The 15,114-nt window shown below is 39.5% G+C and overlaps 1 protein-coding gene and 1 long non-coding RNA gene across 3 annotated transcripts in view; one reads left to right on the top strand and one right to left on the bottom strand.

Annotated features, from left to right (window-relative positions):
* The window catches only part of LOC146682033 (NACHT, LRR and PYD domains-containing protein 3-like), a 356,929-nt gene that overhangs the window by 240,302 nt on the left and 101,513 nt on the right, over positions 1-15,114 (bottom strand). The window lies entirely within an intron of this gene.
* LOC146682038 (uncharacterized) lies at positions 8,586-13,387 on the top strand. Of its 2 annotated transcripts, none has more exons than XR_014917966.1 (6): positions 8,586-8,646; positions 8,725-10,769; positions 11,927-12,057; positions 12,312-12,349; positions 12,525-12,646; positions 12,789-13,387. It is a non-coding gene; the product is annotated as an uncharacterized LOC146682038 (long non-coding RNA). The 2 variants fall into 2 exon arrangements; XR_014917967.1 differs by lacking the exon at positions 8,586-8,646 and having other exon boundaries at positions 8,823-8,887; positions 9,019-10,769.

Raw genomic sequence — 15,114 nt, 5'->3', positions numbered from 1 at the left:
AGTGTTAATTACTAAAGCAGAAGGGATATCCCGATTAACATATGCTGCTGTCTCCTTACATCTGGATAAGAAAATTAGTAAAGATATTGACCGTATGCTCTTTAATTTTATATGGAAAAACCGTACGCATTATATTAGAAAAACTGTTGTGATGAATAAGTACGAATCAGGTGGGCTTAACGTTTTAGACTTTTCTACTTTAAATAACACTTTCAAAATTAATTGGGCCAAACATTTTCTTAAAAACCCTACCTCTATCTGGAACTTTATACCACATTATATTTTCTCTCGTTTTGGTGGCTTTAATTTTGTTTTAAATTGTAATTACAATGTTGAGAAACTCCCTGTAAAGCTTTCATCCTTCCATAAGCAGGTCCTCTTAGCGTGGACCCTCATTTATAAACACAACTTCTCACCTCACAAATACCTTATCTGGAACAACAGAGATATTTTATAGAAAAATAAATCACTTTTCCTGGAAACTTGGGTCCAAAATGGGATCCTATTGGTGGCTCAGCTGGTTAATAAAGAGGGACAACTACTTACTTACAACGACTTTATTGCACTATATAATTTTCCAATCAGTGTTCAGGAATTCTCAATGGTGCTTGGTGCCATACCCTCAGGGACTTTAATATTATATAAAAACACTGACAGCTCAATATCTACCTCAGTCACTCTCCCTCAGGGGTGTCAAACTCAAATACACAGTGGGCCAAAATTCAAAACTGGAACAAGGTCGCGGGCTAACATTAATATTTACTGAAAAAAAAATCTTCCTCCAGATTTAAGAATGAATCTCTTCTTATGGACTCAAACAAGTTTTTCTGAAAAACTGAATATGGAACAAGCAAAGCTTAATACTAAACAATATATATATTAGCTGTATAATACCAGTAGGCCAGCTCTAATAATAATTTGGTATGGCTTCGCGGGCCAGAGTTTGACACCTATGCTCTCCCTGATCCAGCTGAGTCACCAATAGGAAAAATCTGCTTTTCACAGGAACTTGGTAACAGCAATAAGAGAATACGTAGTTTATTCCAAGAAGATATCGTCTCTCTCCCATATGTAATATCTTATTGGAACCGATATGTTCCAGATATCAAGTGGAAGACAGTCTAGATGGTCCCCCATAAATATTTGATTGTAAATAAGGTGAAAGAAGTCTCATTTAAAATTCTACATAAATGTTATCCAGCCAGTCACTACATGGTAAAATTTAAAAGGGACATTAATACTAATTGTACTTTCTGTGGGGATCATCCAGAAACTGTGACACATCTTTTTTGGTACTGTTCTTTTACACAGAGATTCTGGAAGGAATTTAGCAGGTTTGTTATTGTCCATATTTTAAGGGAGTTTTCTTTACGATGGGAAAATTTTTTCTTCACAAATGCAGATACTTTAAAGCTAAACCATGTATAAACAGATGGCTGAATGACTTTAGACTCTGGGCTAAATCGCTGAAACTTGTGAATAACAAGAAAGCCCATAAACTTGTTGTTTTATTTAAAGAGTTTAACCTATGTTAAAAAAAAGAAACCTCCCTATTTTATAATCACGACTGCCCTTTTTTTGCACGTTATTTTTTGCCTTTGGTTCAAATCCTTCAATGACTGTTCTTTCTTTTTGTGCTAACTCTTTTAGCTTTGTGCTTATTGTTGTTGTTGTTGTTTTTTTTTTTTTTTGTTCGTTTTGTTTGTTTGTTTGTTTTGCTATAATGCTCAACAGGGGCGGAGCGTGGGGGTGGCTTACTGGGCTTAAGCCCGGGTTGTTTTGTCAGAAGCCCGGGGTCTTTTGGAGTGTAATTTTTCATAGTTAGATGCCTGGCTGACAACTGTATAAAACAAAAAGTACACACAATATTCGAAGCACATAGTGCACACTGTGGGAATTTACGACTGTGCGTGAATCCCCCCTGATATTGGTATGATCCGAGCTCAGGCACTAAGCGACTGAGCGAGGGGGCGGGGCAGCTGCTGCCAGCAGTGAGTGCGCTGTTGGAGAAACGGAGCCAGCCATACTAAGGAGAGCTGAAGTTTGACCAGGTACCAAAGAAAATCATTCGTACTGTACAAATAATGTAAATATGACGGTGCATCACGAAAGATTGATATCAAACTGATCACTTGACCAATATTACGTTACTTGCTCTTCGAGTGAATCAACAAATGGCGAAATGAAAAGCCGAACAAATGCTATTTTTTTAGAGTCTTAGCTTACGTGTGTTTATTTCATATTTTCAGTTCTTACCCTCCCCGACTAAATCGGTTTCAGTTATGTACTGAAATATAAGAATGGACATTAGAGGCTTCTTTCAAAGAAAAAACTCAGGTAAATGTTATTTTATATATTATGCTTTGTATGTTGTTCAGTATATTTCTATGCAAAACAAGAGGGATTTCAGTACACAGCAGGATATTCACATTTGTAACCAGATATTTACATACACTTTAGGGAGAAAACATAAAACATTTTTACTGTACAACATCAATTTAGAGTAAACTTTTGTTTTAGATAAATATTGAAATATCTTTTGAATTAGTTAAATGTCAGAATAAAGAGAGACAGAGCTGTCTATTTATTATCACTTTCATCATATTAAGGAGTACATATACACTAAGTTTATTGTTAATTAATAAGAAAACTCCAGACGATTCCATTCTGAGCTGAAGAAGCTTCTGATAGGTTTGTAGAGTCCATGTGAGTAAGTTGGTGGCACAGCTGTGGATGCATATAAGGCAAAACACAGAGCCTGTTTCTTTGACATGGGAACATCAAGAGATATCAACCAAAACACCAGAAAAAGAACTGTGGAGCTTCATAAGTGTGGCTCAATCTGAATACAATTTGGTGCCATTTGCTATTAAGAAATACAGATAGTTTCTCTCTTTACTCTTAAAGTTAACAAATATGTTTTTATATTTATCAATCTAAAAAAATAAACATTTTGTCTGATTTGATGTTACAATTAAAAAAGTGTTTTTATCTGAAGAGTAAATATCTGGTTTCAACTGTATATTTGATGATTGTCAGCACAAAGAGGGAGAGAGAGGAGAACGAGGACAGAACAGATGAACAAGAGCAGGTGAGACACGCATGTTAGTCACATGGTTGTTTACCAAAAGTATCAGCGTATCATAGGTCCTCATGTATCTCGTACCTAGTGTTTCTTTTTAGGTTTGTTATTTTTCAAATTCTGTATTTATTAAGTTCTGCAGGCTTGTTTGTACAACAAGGCTGAATAATTATATAAACTTTTCTCAATCTAAATAGTGGACTTTGGTAGAATTAAAAAACAAGTGTAGTGCAGGTCTATGATGATTTTTAGTGCTATCATCTAGTTCTGATTGTGGTTCTGTCTTGGTTAAGTCCTCAGTAGTCCTGATTTTGAACTGTTGTAGTCCTGTTTTAATTCTGGATCAGTTCTGGGTCTGGTTGAATTGGGGTTTAGTCCTCGTGTCTTGATACAGCCCTGACCTTGTTCTGCCTTGCTGCTTAATTAAAAAACTAGTTTAAGGTGTCCTGCACATGTGATATATATTTTTCCCTATATGAAGTCATTCTTTTTTGAACAGAGCCTATTAATCTTTCAGTCATTTCTACCCCCCCCCCCCCCCCCAAAAAAAAAAAAATCCCACATGCATACTACTCTTTGGGCTAAGCCCCGGGTGTTTCAAATATCTGGCTCCGCCTCTGATGCTCAACCGAGGATGTAACATAATCGGATTAATTATGGTGCCTTGTATGTTATACTGTTGTTTGTAAATAAAGTTTAATTAAAAAAAAAAGAAGTTTCTGTCGCCATTTTAGTTTTTAAAAGACGTCGTGATAAGGGCGGGTCTTACTGTGAACCTGCGCGCTCATTGGCTAATAACTTGAGATTGACAAGTCGTTATCCAATGAGCGCGCGGCTTCTCCCAACATAAAGTAGTTTCCTTTGAAAAACCAAAGTCTGATTATTTTTGCCTCCACTGACGGAGCCTGTTGTTCCCGCCACAGAGACACAGTAATGTCAGAGCGGTGTTAACACTCACCTGCCTCAGCACAGCTCTCACTCTCCTCCTGCTCTCTCAGCTAAACTCACTTCCTCTCTACTTACAGGAAACCAGCGCTCAGAGGAGCCGACCGGCCTCACGTTTCACCCACAGACACGAACAGCGTGGAATTATTTTATGTCATAAGAAGAAACATATTCATGTTAACACTCACCTGCCTCAGCTCCACCTTCCTCCTCCTACTGCTCTGAACTAGTGATGGGTCGTTCGCGAACGAAATGGCTCTTAGAGCCGGATCGTAGACGTGAACAACGCAGCCGCCTCCTTATCACGAGCCGTCACATGTTTTTTTTTTCTTTCTCTCAGCCTCTCTCTCTCTCTCTCTCTCTCTTGCACTTTTTTTCTGCTTCACAGGAACAGAGGCAGAGAGAGAGAAAGAGCCAGGGCCAACAACGTCACATTAGAAAGGTATAGTAATCATCCACAACTATTTTCAGTTGCAGATGATAAAGGATTCAGAAAGTTTATTCATGCAGGTCCATATGACAGAGAATATGCATGTTCTTTTTGTTTTCATATTTTAATTTATATTTAATTGTGTTGTGGTTTGCAGTGTTTTGTGTTGTTTCACTTTAAATTTGTAAAAGGAAAAAGCTGAAATTTTAAATAGTTAAAAGTTGAAATGTGAATAGTTGATTTTTGTATTATATGATTTATTTATTACATTTTATGCGGAGTGAATAAATAAAAGTATATTTACGGTGGCCCCTAGACACAAAGCACATACAAACTTCAAAACACGTACAAACTCCGAAGCACATAAAAACTCAGAAGCACATAAAAACTCAGAAGCACATAAAAACTCAGAAGCACATAAAAACTCAAAACACGTACAAAAGACAACAGAAGTGCTCCAGGATGCTGGGCGCAGTGTTGAGCTTTTGTTACCTAGTGGCTACACAAGCCAGCAAGTACCGACGACCGGATTTGGTGTGTGGTAGTAACAGGTAAATGAAAATTTTTTTTAAATTATTTGAATATATATGAGTGCCTGTGTATAAATACACAAACAATACACACATGCTTTCAATTGTGTAATTTAAGTGATCTAGTAGCTCTGCTTTGGAAGTTCAGTTCATGCTAGAAATGTGTTTTGGAGTTTGTACATGTTTTGTCTCTAGGGGCCACCGCATATATCTACCATAACCACTTTTTTTTTACGTCAGTAATTCCTTTTTGTGCATAATTTTATATTATTGTTAATAATAAATTAATTAAAGCAACAAAACAACCTGAAGAGCCGGTTTGGAGCCGAAAGAGCCGGTTCTCTAAAAAGAGCCGGAAATCCCATCACTACTCTGAATGGAGGATCAACACTTTCACTGCTCCTCCCTAAACACAGAGGATGCTGGGACTTGTAGTTTTTACCTTGTGTGATATTTATGGCTGTGACACTAAATCACAGCATGAAAACTTCCTGCAAACATGTCACAGGCGATAAAAGTTTCACATTAAAGGTGAAGTTATTTTTCTGTCTCATGTTCAATAAACAGTGAGCTGGGAAAACTGAAGAACAGACTTCAGACGTTCCCTGCAGAGTTTCTGCTGCTCGGTCGTCTGCATGTTGCTGAGACTGAGCTGATGATGAAGCTGTGACGGGTTTATGGCACGTTTGGTTCTGGAGAAGAGTTTTACTGCCGGTGCAGGTGAAATGATCAGAGGTTACAGCCTCTGGTTAAAGTGGAGGCAGCGATCAGGACGGCTGAGCAGCAGAGGTCTCGAGGGTCCTAAAGTGGAAAAGCATCAGTGTTAGTAACACAAAGATCACAGAATGGGATCATCCACACAACACTAACATCTAAATCCACGGCAGGAACTCTTCCAGTGTCCTGAAAAATCTGTGTGCATGATGCTGAGATTAAAATCTGTCTGCTCATCTTAATGCAATATTTACTAAAGTCTGGTAGAAGTTTTACTGATTTCCAGTCCACTTAGCAGACGTGTGGATAGGTGGTGGGTTGTAGAGCAGACTGAAAGCTTTAAGTTCATCCTCTGATTAAAAACTCAGACCCACAGATACAGGAAGTATAACCCTGGTGTAAGAAAGGAAACAGCAACACGGCAGCCATCTTTTTCCTCCCATGCTGACCAGTGTCCCAGCAGAAGCTGGGGTTTGTTAGATCCTGTTCGATCCAGAGGAAACAGGCTAAAAGAGTCGATCAGGGGGATCATGGTTTTATTATGTGCTCGTTATGATTGAAGCTCTGGTTGTGTGTTAGAGACAGAACCTGCAGATTCCTCCACTCTGCCTCCTCCTCTGCAGGAATCACTCTTGGCTGGTTTTATTCACCAACGTGAATAAAATCATCAAACTAATCCAAGTTCATTGTGAAATGCCTGAAAATGGAGGAATAAATCTGTCAGTTACCGTATAAAGTTTGAGTTTGTCAGTGTTTTACACGGAGACGGTCGTCAGATGTTGAATGTTTAGCATGAATGTTCCACATCTGGAGAAACCTTCAAGATTAAAGCCAGTGAAAAGTGAAGAGTTTCTGCAGCAGCCGCACTTCCTGCAAATCTGTTCTTTCAAAATAAAGTGAAGAGTCTAAAATTATATTCACGACAGGTTTAAAGGTGAAGGTGGTCACATGGTTTTAGTGGAATGCCTACGTGGGCGCGTCTGAGTGATTTTGATTCAGATTCGTGCAGCGTGGAGCAGTAAACACTTGTTTTTATTCATCTGGACTCATGAAGGATTCCAGTTAGCACATTTCCAGCCAATGAAACGTGACTACAGATGAAGACAAACACATTTAAGCTGCCTGACTCTCGAGTGTGCACAGCAAAATCTCCAGTGTTAAATTAACACTGGAGAGTGTCTATATGGGTCCACACCTCTGAGTGTTAAATACAACACTGTTGAGTGTTAAATTAACACTTTTGACAGTGTTATATGTTTAAAAGTAACCTAGTCAGTTTTGAAGATTAACAAGATAAGAGATAAGATAAGATAAGATAGAACTTTATTAATCCCTCGGGTGGGTTCCTCTGGGAAATTCGATTTCCAAAAAAAGCACAGCAACGACCGAAGTTACAGTTACAGAATTGTTATATATATATATAAATATATATATACACACACACACACACACACACACACACACACACACACACATATATATAAATACAGAAACAAATATAAATAAAATATACAAAGGGGATAAATAGAATAAATAGGAATAAAAAATAAAAATACAAGTGAATTGCACATTTCAAGTCTTGAGTCTATTGCACTGTTGACTATTTACAAAAAGTATTGCACAAGGTATTGTACAGTGAGGTGAAGAGGCACTACAGCTTAGTTGTTCCCCCCTCCTTTGTCCTCCTGTTTCCCCTCCCTCTCCCCTCCAGAGAGGAGTTAAACAGTCTGATGGCGTGTGGGACAAAGGAGTTTTTAAGTTCTTGTCTTGGGGAGAAGCAACCTGTCACTGAACAGACTCTTCTGGTTGTTTATGGCCGTGTGCAGAGGATGCCTGGCATTGTCCATAATGTCCATCAGTTTCTTTAATGTCCTTTTCTCTGCCACTGTCACCAGAGTGTCCAGCTTCATGCCGACCACAGAGCTAGCCCTCCTGATCAATTTCTCCAGCCTGGAGAAATGGCTAACACTGAGCAGTGCTGATTTTCTAACACTGGAAAATAACTCAAAATGTTAGAAATATTCTACACCCCCCCCCCCTCCCCCCCCTCCCACTGTGAACATGAATTGAATATTCAGAAGACATTTGTTTAAATAGTTCTACAAATCGGAGCTGTTGGTGTGTCCTTGGATTGTGTGGTAATAATATTAGAGCCTGCAATCTTTCTTACTGAATCTCTACTATGAGTCATGTTACCTGAGATTAATTCTATGTTTACCTGTCAGCCTGGACGAATGTGCTGTGTGAAGGAAATTAAATTAAATCAGATCTGAACTGCATACAGTTAAGGAACCTGTTCATATTTGATTGAAATATGAACCAGTGATTTTTTTTGATTGCTGATTCCAAGAGAGTCTTTGTGGAAATCCTGTTTGGCTTTTTGTTATTTTAATTGTCTTTTTCTGTTTTCCAGAACAGTTCTCCACAGTCGCTGTCCACATGGGTCAGTGGGACCAAGAAGCACTCTGCTAATGTGGGACTCTGACCAGCAACATCCAGCAAGACCCAGACAGCGTTTTCTATCTCCCAGCTGGAGTTTTTGTTTGTCTGTGACTAGGGATGGGTATCGAAAACCGGTTCTTGTGGAGAACCGGTTCCCACTGTTTCAATTCCTTGGAACTGTTTGCCATTTTTGCAAACGATTCCCTTATCAATTCCAGTCGCCCCGAATGACGTCACCACATTGCGGAGCATCATTTACCTGGCAGGAAACACGGCGCCTAAGCGGCTCAAACGCTCAAAAGTTTGATTATACTTTACGAGAACGGATGACAACAGGGGAACTTGCAATACTTGCAAAGTGGATATTTCATTTAAGGGAGGAAACACTACGAATATGCAAAAGCATTTGCTCACAAAAGACGCGATGACCTTAAATGAATCTCGTGAATCTCAACCCAGCAGCAGCAGTAACGTTTGCACGTCCTCTCCCGTTAATGCGGCAGGTAAATAATCAACTAACAGTGCATATTATGTTAGCGCGATCTGCCTTATTACAAAACCTGCTATTACTGTGCATTTAGGTGACCATGATGAGAGAGACAGACAGAGTCTGGCTGGCTCAGGTGCTGGCAGTTGTTGCTGCAGTCTACCGGTGTCCTTTCAGGCCAGGATAGACGAAGCAGTGACTAAGTTTGTGGTAAAAGGTTTGCACCCATTTGCCACAGCAGATGCCCCTGATTTTCGGTAAGTGAATGTGTTTAATTGTAGGCAGGGTGTAATGGAGGAGGTCACTTTAAGAGGGATGGACTTGACCTCCTGACTATGAATGATGTAGATGATAAGGTGCTGACTCTATGAATCCACAATCTCAACAGGGTTGTCCGATAAGAACAGATGGCGTATCCACAAAATCCACTGCCACTCAGGTATCTGCCGTTCACTCATTTATTAACAAGAATCCGAAGCACACATCCATAATGTGAGTGAGGGGATTTAACAGGCTGTAAAATGCTATATGCCGTGTGGTGAGTGATGGTGTGGTTTCTGTTGGAAAGAACATAAAAGTCTTCCATAATTATGTGAACAGAGTGAATTAAATGTGTAATACAACAATACAAACAATACTGGATAGTGGAACATTCAACCAAAATAAGGGAGTGTCAACAAATGCTAATTTTACTATTTACATAAATCCTAACTAGGCACTTTACATCAGAGCTAACATGAGAAATTAGTGACGGTCCCTTAATGACCGCACGGCAGAGGCTGCTTCGCAGTAAACGGCAGTAACAATCGGTAAACAAAGTATGCGCCAAGGATTAAACAAGGGAGGATAATGGCCGCAGCAAAGAACAAACACGATAAAACACAGAAACTTACAGTCTCATGGACGCACACCGCTAACAGCATTAGAAGGAACGAAAATCCACACGGTGAGTAAACTCTGCTGACTCTTCCCACCTGCAGCTCCGACCGAACTCTCTGCGTCGACGTGTGCGTAGTGATGAGGTAGAATTGTGTCTTCTGATTGGCGAAGAGAATGGGTTGCCTCACCGCTCATTGGCTAAACGGCAGCAGTATGCTGATATCTTACTCCGCAGATGTGGCTCCGTTCATGAGTTCTGCGAACTGGCTGGCCTTTTGTACACAGGGACATTACTGGATATTCTTGTGTAATTGCTACAGATTAATTTATGTTATACTTTGTTATTGCTACAGAAGAATATTTATTTTATTATTTTACATTTACAATTTCTTTTCCTGGGGACCCTGTGACACCCCATTGAAGAGCCGTAGGCTGGATCTCTTAAGATCTCACTGCTGTGTTTGTAAGGCCATGTTACTCCTAAATTTATATCTTGTTCAAAGAGAAGCTATAAAACAAAGTTCTAAGCTAATCGACCTTAGTGTTCTCCTTTTTTAAAAAGAATAGATAAAGAATCGAATCGTTAAACAGAATCGAAAATGGAATCAAATCGTGAAAATCTTATCAATACCCACCCCTATCTGTGACTGGAGAGTCAGATTTTTGTTGAGCTTCACACTTGCAGAGGTAAGTCAGTTTGCAGAGATCCCTCCCACCCTGGCTTTTATGTCCTAGATTTCTTATCTGAAACAGTAATATTTCAGTGACTGCTGCTTATACCACACGTTAATACACGCTACTGATCCCTGATAGGAGAATCATCAATTTTGGCAACAAAGAAGCCTGGTGGATGTTTGTTTACAGTCTGATGATGGGACATCATGCTCTGCATCTTCAAAGTTTGCCTCCTCATTATTATTCATACCCAGTAATGTGAAGTATGCTCATATCTACTATAACTGAACCAACCTGGTGCTCTTCATTTATGGAGGCTGTTGAGTCTGAATGTTGTGTATCTCGTGTTCTCTGGGCTTTGTCCTCAGTCTTTTCGCAGGATCAGAAAACAAAACCAGGAGGCGCGTAAATGTTTCTTCTCCATGATGTTTCTTCAAATGTTTCTTCTGGATGATGATAAGACTGTGACACGGGATGCCACCTTTGGTCTTGTGATGAAGCAAAGGTCAGGAAGAAGTGGGATTAACTGGTACCCACATCTGAGAAGGATGTACAGTGGCACCTGCAGCCAAATCCAAGCTTCAGGTTAGTTGTAGTTGCAGAACGCTATAGACTGAGACAGCTGAGGCATCAAATGTTTGATTAAACGGATGAACAAGAGAAGTTTCTTCCCCATAATTATCACTTCTTTGTCACGGCGGGGTGCGCCGGTGTGTAATGGAAACAGGACCCAAAAGCAGATGAGGACGAGGAGTTGAAGGTTGAACAGAAAAAGTGATCCTTTATTAGATGACGGCAGAAGTAAACCAGGAAACCAAAGTAAACTGACAAGACACTAAGAAACAAAATACTAAACGGTACTGAGACCAAAAACTATAACTATGACTGAGGTGGAAATAAACAGGCTAAGACTATGACTAACGTGGAAATAACAGACGAAAACTAGACCTATGACTGAGGTGAGGTAAACAGACGACCCGACAATGACATGCAGAAAACAGAGGGCTTAAATACATACATGAGGTGATCAGGGGAAGTGGAGACACATGGGGGAAACAGCTGACTGACATAAACCTAAATGACAGGACCAGGAGGAGGAAAGCTAAATACAATGAACAAAGAACACATGACACTGTCAGAATAAAACGGGAAATACTAAAACTAGACATGACAACACAACTTAACAGACCTAATACGTGAAGAATAATACAAGAACCCAAAACATAGAAAACCAAGGGAACAATAATAAATAACAGCTTAAACTAAAGCTAGATAGGAAATGACACAAAACTAATCACATATCAAAATGAGACAAATACAAAAATGAACTCAGAGCGCTGGGTCAGAGACCCAGCCTGTGACATTCTTAAAATCTGTAGCAACTTCAAGTCTGTCAGCGTGCTGAGCATGCTCAGAATGTGACAATATATTTTTGTTCAATATTTAATTTCTTTCAGTTGCAATTGTTAAATGAAAAAAAAATAAAAAATATATTCTTATAATTTAGCAAACTAATTTATCAAAAAAATATACATATATCTGTATTAGTTTTAATAAATTAATTTGACAGCTGTATTGAAAATACCATATTGTATTCATACAGAATCAGTTTGGTATCATTGTTTGTCTGATTGTTGAAACTAAGAGCTGCTTTGATCTGTTAAGATCTAAAGTATCCAAAGTTGAGCTCTGATGTTTCTTCACCCCTGTGTGTGTGATATGTGATTCCTACATGCTGGCAGAGCAGAGCGGCAGTTTGTGCTCACAGATGGTGACGGTGTGGAGAGACGGTGGTGTTTCCTCAGAAGAACCAGCAGAGTCACTTGCTGACTGATGTTCGTCTGCACTGCACAGAGGAAATCAGCTGACCGAGGTTTGTCCAGTGACGTGTTATGAAATGTATATTTTGGTTTTATGCTTACAGTTATGATTTTCTTGACAGAGGCTCTGCAGAGGTTAGACAAAGCAGAGAAAGAATGTGCTTTACATTTTACTGTGATTTATTGAGATATTTGTTGCCTGATGTTCAGCAGGAATGGAGAAATAGAATCAAAGGGAGATGTTTTTGCTGTTTTTGTAATGATGTAAGTAAATCTTCAATATTATTTATTTGCTTGGTTATATTAGGAGTGTTTCTGAGTGAGGGGGGAGGAGTCATCATCCAGGTAAAGTGACATAGATCAGTGGATACACTTGTCTCCCCTTTAAAGGAGACGATCCAAGTCATCCTTAAATGTTAGTGCTTTCAAATACACAAACATTTTTAAAGGACAAAAATGAACATCCAACTTTGACTGTAATACAAAATAAATCTTTGCATGTGTGTTTTCAAACTCTCAGATGGGCAGCATATCAGTCTTGGACTGTGTAACCTGCCGGAGCAGCACTGAATGACCACCACACATGAGCATGTTCCTGCAACATTCAGCATCTGATCCTTCATCTGTGTGCTTCTGCTTTTGGTAAGTAGAGTTACCCAACTCCAGTAACTCTAAACACATGCCATCCATTTCTAACGGCCTGGTTACTTCCTGTCAGTTACTTTAGAAACCATGTGGTCACCTGACCTAACACTGTTTCTTCTTCTTCCCCTTAATGTTCAAGTGTCACATGTCAAACAGCTGGAGAGGAAACTACACCAGTGTACTGGGATGTTTCAGCAACACGTGCCAGATGCTGTTCCTTCACGGTGACATCACCAGAGACAGCCCCACCCACCTCAGGACCTCGCCATTGATCATGATGATTATAATGATGACAGCGAGCGGAACTAAGACTGTAAAAATCCACGACCAGAATGTTTCTTTCTAATTATGAATGAATACTGAGAGCCTCTTTCTGTGTTTTGTCTGTTTTGGGGTTGTTTTTTTACCTCATTTGTTTCTAACAAAGTTCACAAACTCACACAGTTTACATTCTGTATGTTTCCATCTTTACCAGCCACACTCTAACTGCATTTAAGAAAATAATCCTTAGAAATCGTCGTTTTTCTCTTTTGTAATTGATGATAATTCAGTGAATATACTGCGCTGCTTCCTTTTATTGCGTCACACATTGCTTTATGTTTTTCAGTGTCCAGTTATTTTTTACTGCTGTTTGAATTCTCTGTATGTTTGACCCTGTAGACTGTTTGATGGACTGCTTGTCTTCCTGTTTGTTACCGCCGCCTGTTTTTTAATAAAGATTTGGATTTCTGACTTCAACACAGCCTCTGCGTGTCCTCCCTTTGTGTCCTCTTCCTCACTGAATGTGTTGCATGTGTCACAGATTCATTTTATTAACAGCTTTCCCACAGTGAGTTGCATCAGCATTCATTCACAGCACATTGCAGAAGGATTCAGATTAATACAGTGATCTTACAGTCAGAATGATCCTGACAGAGTGCCACTGTAAATTATCTTTCATCAGGTAAATTTTAAAGTTCAGGAGCAGGAGTTATGAAGACTCATGCTGGCATTAGGACTAATAATATGTACTTACAAAGTCAAAGTTTTTTAATTATGCTAGAATACTGGAAGACAATCAACTTTTAGTGTTTTCCGCATATTAATTATTCTGAAATAGAGACGGTGACCCTAACTGTACAGAAGCACTAAACAACTGACAATCTAACAGACATCATTGGCCTGAGCTGTCATGCACAGTGAGTCTGATCCTTTGCTGTGAGAGTCTGAAAAGCATGTTTGTGGTCAGTTTGGAAGAAATAATATCCCAATGTTGATCTTTCTTTCCAATATTCCTTCTCTTTTACAACATAAACTGTGATCAAAGCTACTTATGTTCACAGCATGTAATAATACTGACAGTCCAGGGCATTGTGGTCTGTTGAGCTAGGGTTAGGGTTAGCAATTCAGACATATGTAATCAATATTAAACGTCTCTGACGTGGGCCACTGTCCGCAGTGTTGGGAAATCCATACCAGGCTGGAACGAGTCAAGGTAGGTGAGCATCCACGAGAAGACACAGCAGATGCATCCTACTAATACTGACAGGACCAGGAGACTCCAGAAACCGAGCATCTTCTCTTCAGTGCCATCCTCGCCTGTCACCCTCTCTGCCCGCAGCTGAGTATGGGGTAGATAAGGGCGCAGAGAAACCCTTATTACTAATTTGTATTATAATTCAATTTTCATGAAATATTCATATTCAGTATCGGTCCTTTTATATTAATAACCACGTATCCACCCAGGCTCATGGTGGGGCAGGGCTCTGTCCTGGGATGCTTGAGTACAAGGTAATGTACACCCTGACCAGGTATCCAGTCTGTCAGAATTGTTTTCAATATTTGGTTCAAAAACATGAGTGACAACAAAAATCCAACTAGGATTCTTGCATATGATGAATGAAGTCTGTCTTTGACTGTATTGTCCAGCTGATCCATCAAACCCCCAGCAGGTGAACCTTATTCATGACATAACACGGCAACAATGTAAAAAATGAAACAGCAACAGTCTAAATGTAAAGTGCATTCTAAACTCCTCTTCAATAAATCATATGCAAAGAGTCATTCAGGACTGTAAAACGTGAACTACAGAACCCAGAGTCGTCATCATTAAATCTCTGGTTGCTTCATTTTTCTATCCTATATCAGATACTTTAAGGTTAGGTTAGGTGAAGTTGCATTCTCATGGTGAGGCAAAGTGCTTTATGTGTGTGTGCGTGTCATGAACGGCTATAAAAGGCCTATAATTAAAGAACAAAGTGGGGTTTGAGTTCGAGTTGCGGCAGACTGTCACTACTTGTAAGTGGAACGCGGCCTTCCTGCGGCGGACAGCTAATAACAGGAATCGGACGCGGTCCACCCAAGTCCACAGCAACCACCATAGCAACCGCCTAGCATGACCTTAAAAACACATTCTGTCTTCATAACGATCAAAAACATGAAATGATTTGCAAAGTGTGAAAGTGTTACAGCTGCAGAGAGCTATG

Source organism: Copadichromis virginalis, linkage group LG23, assembly GCF_057382275.1.
Source record: "Copadichromis virginalis isolate Kocher_CV1m ecotype Utaka linkage group LG23, C_Virginalis_male_GT1.1, whole genome shotgun sequence".
Classification (NCBI taxonomy): Eukaryota; Metazoa; Chordata; class Actinopteri; order Cichliformes; family Cichlidae; genus Copadichromis; species Copadichromis virginalis.
The sequence above is the reverse complement of the archived record's forward strand: the minus strand, read 5'-3'. Positions and strand labels throughout refer to the sequence as shown.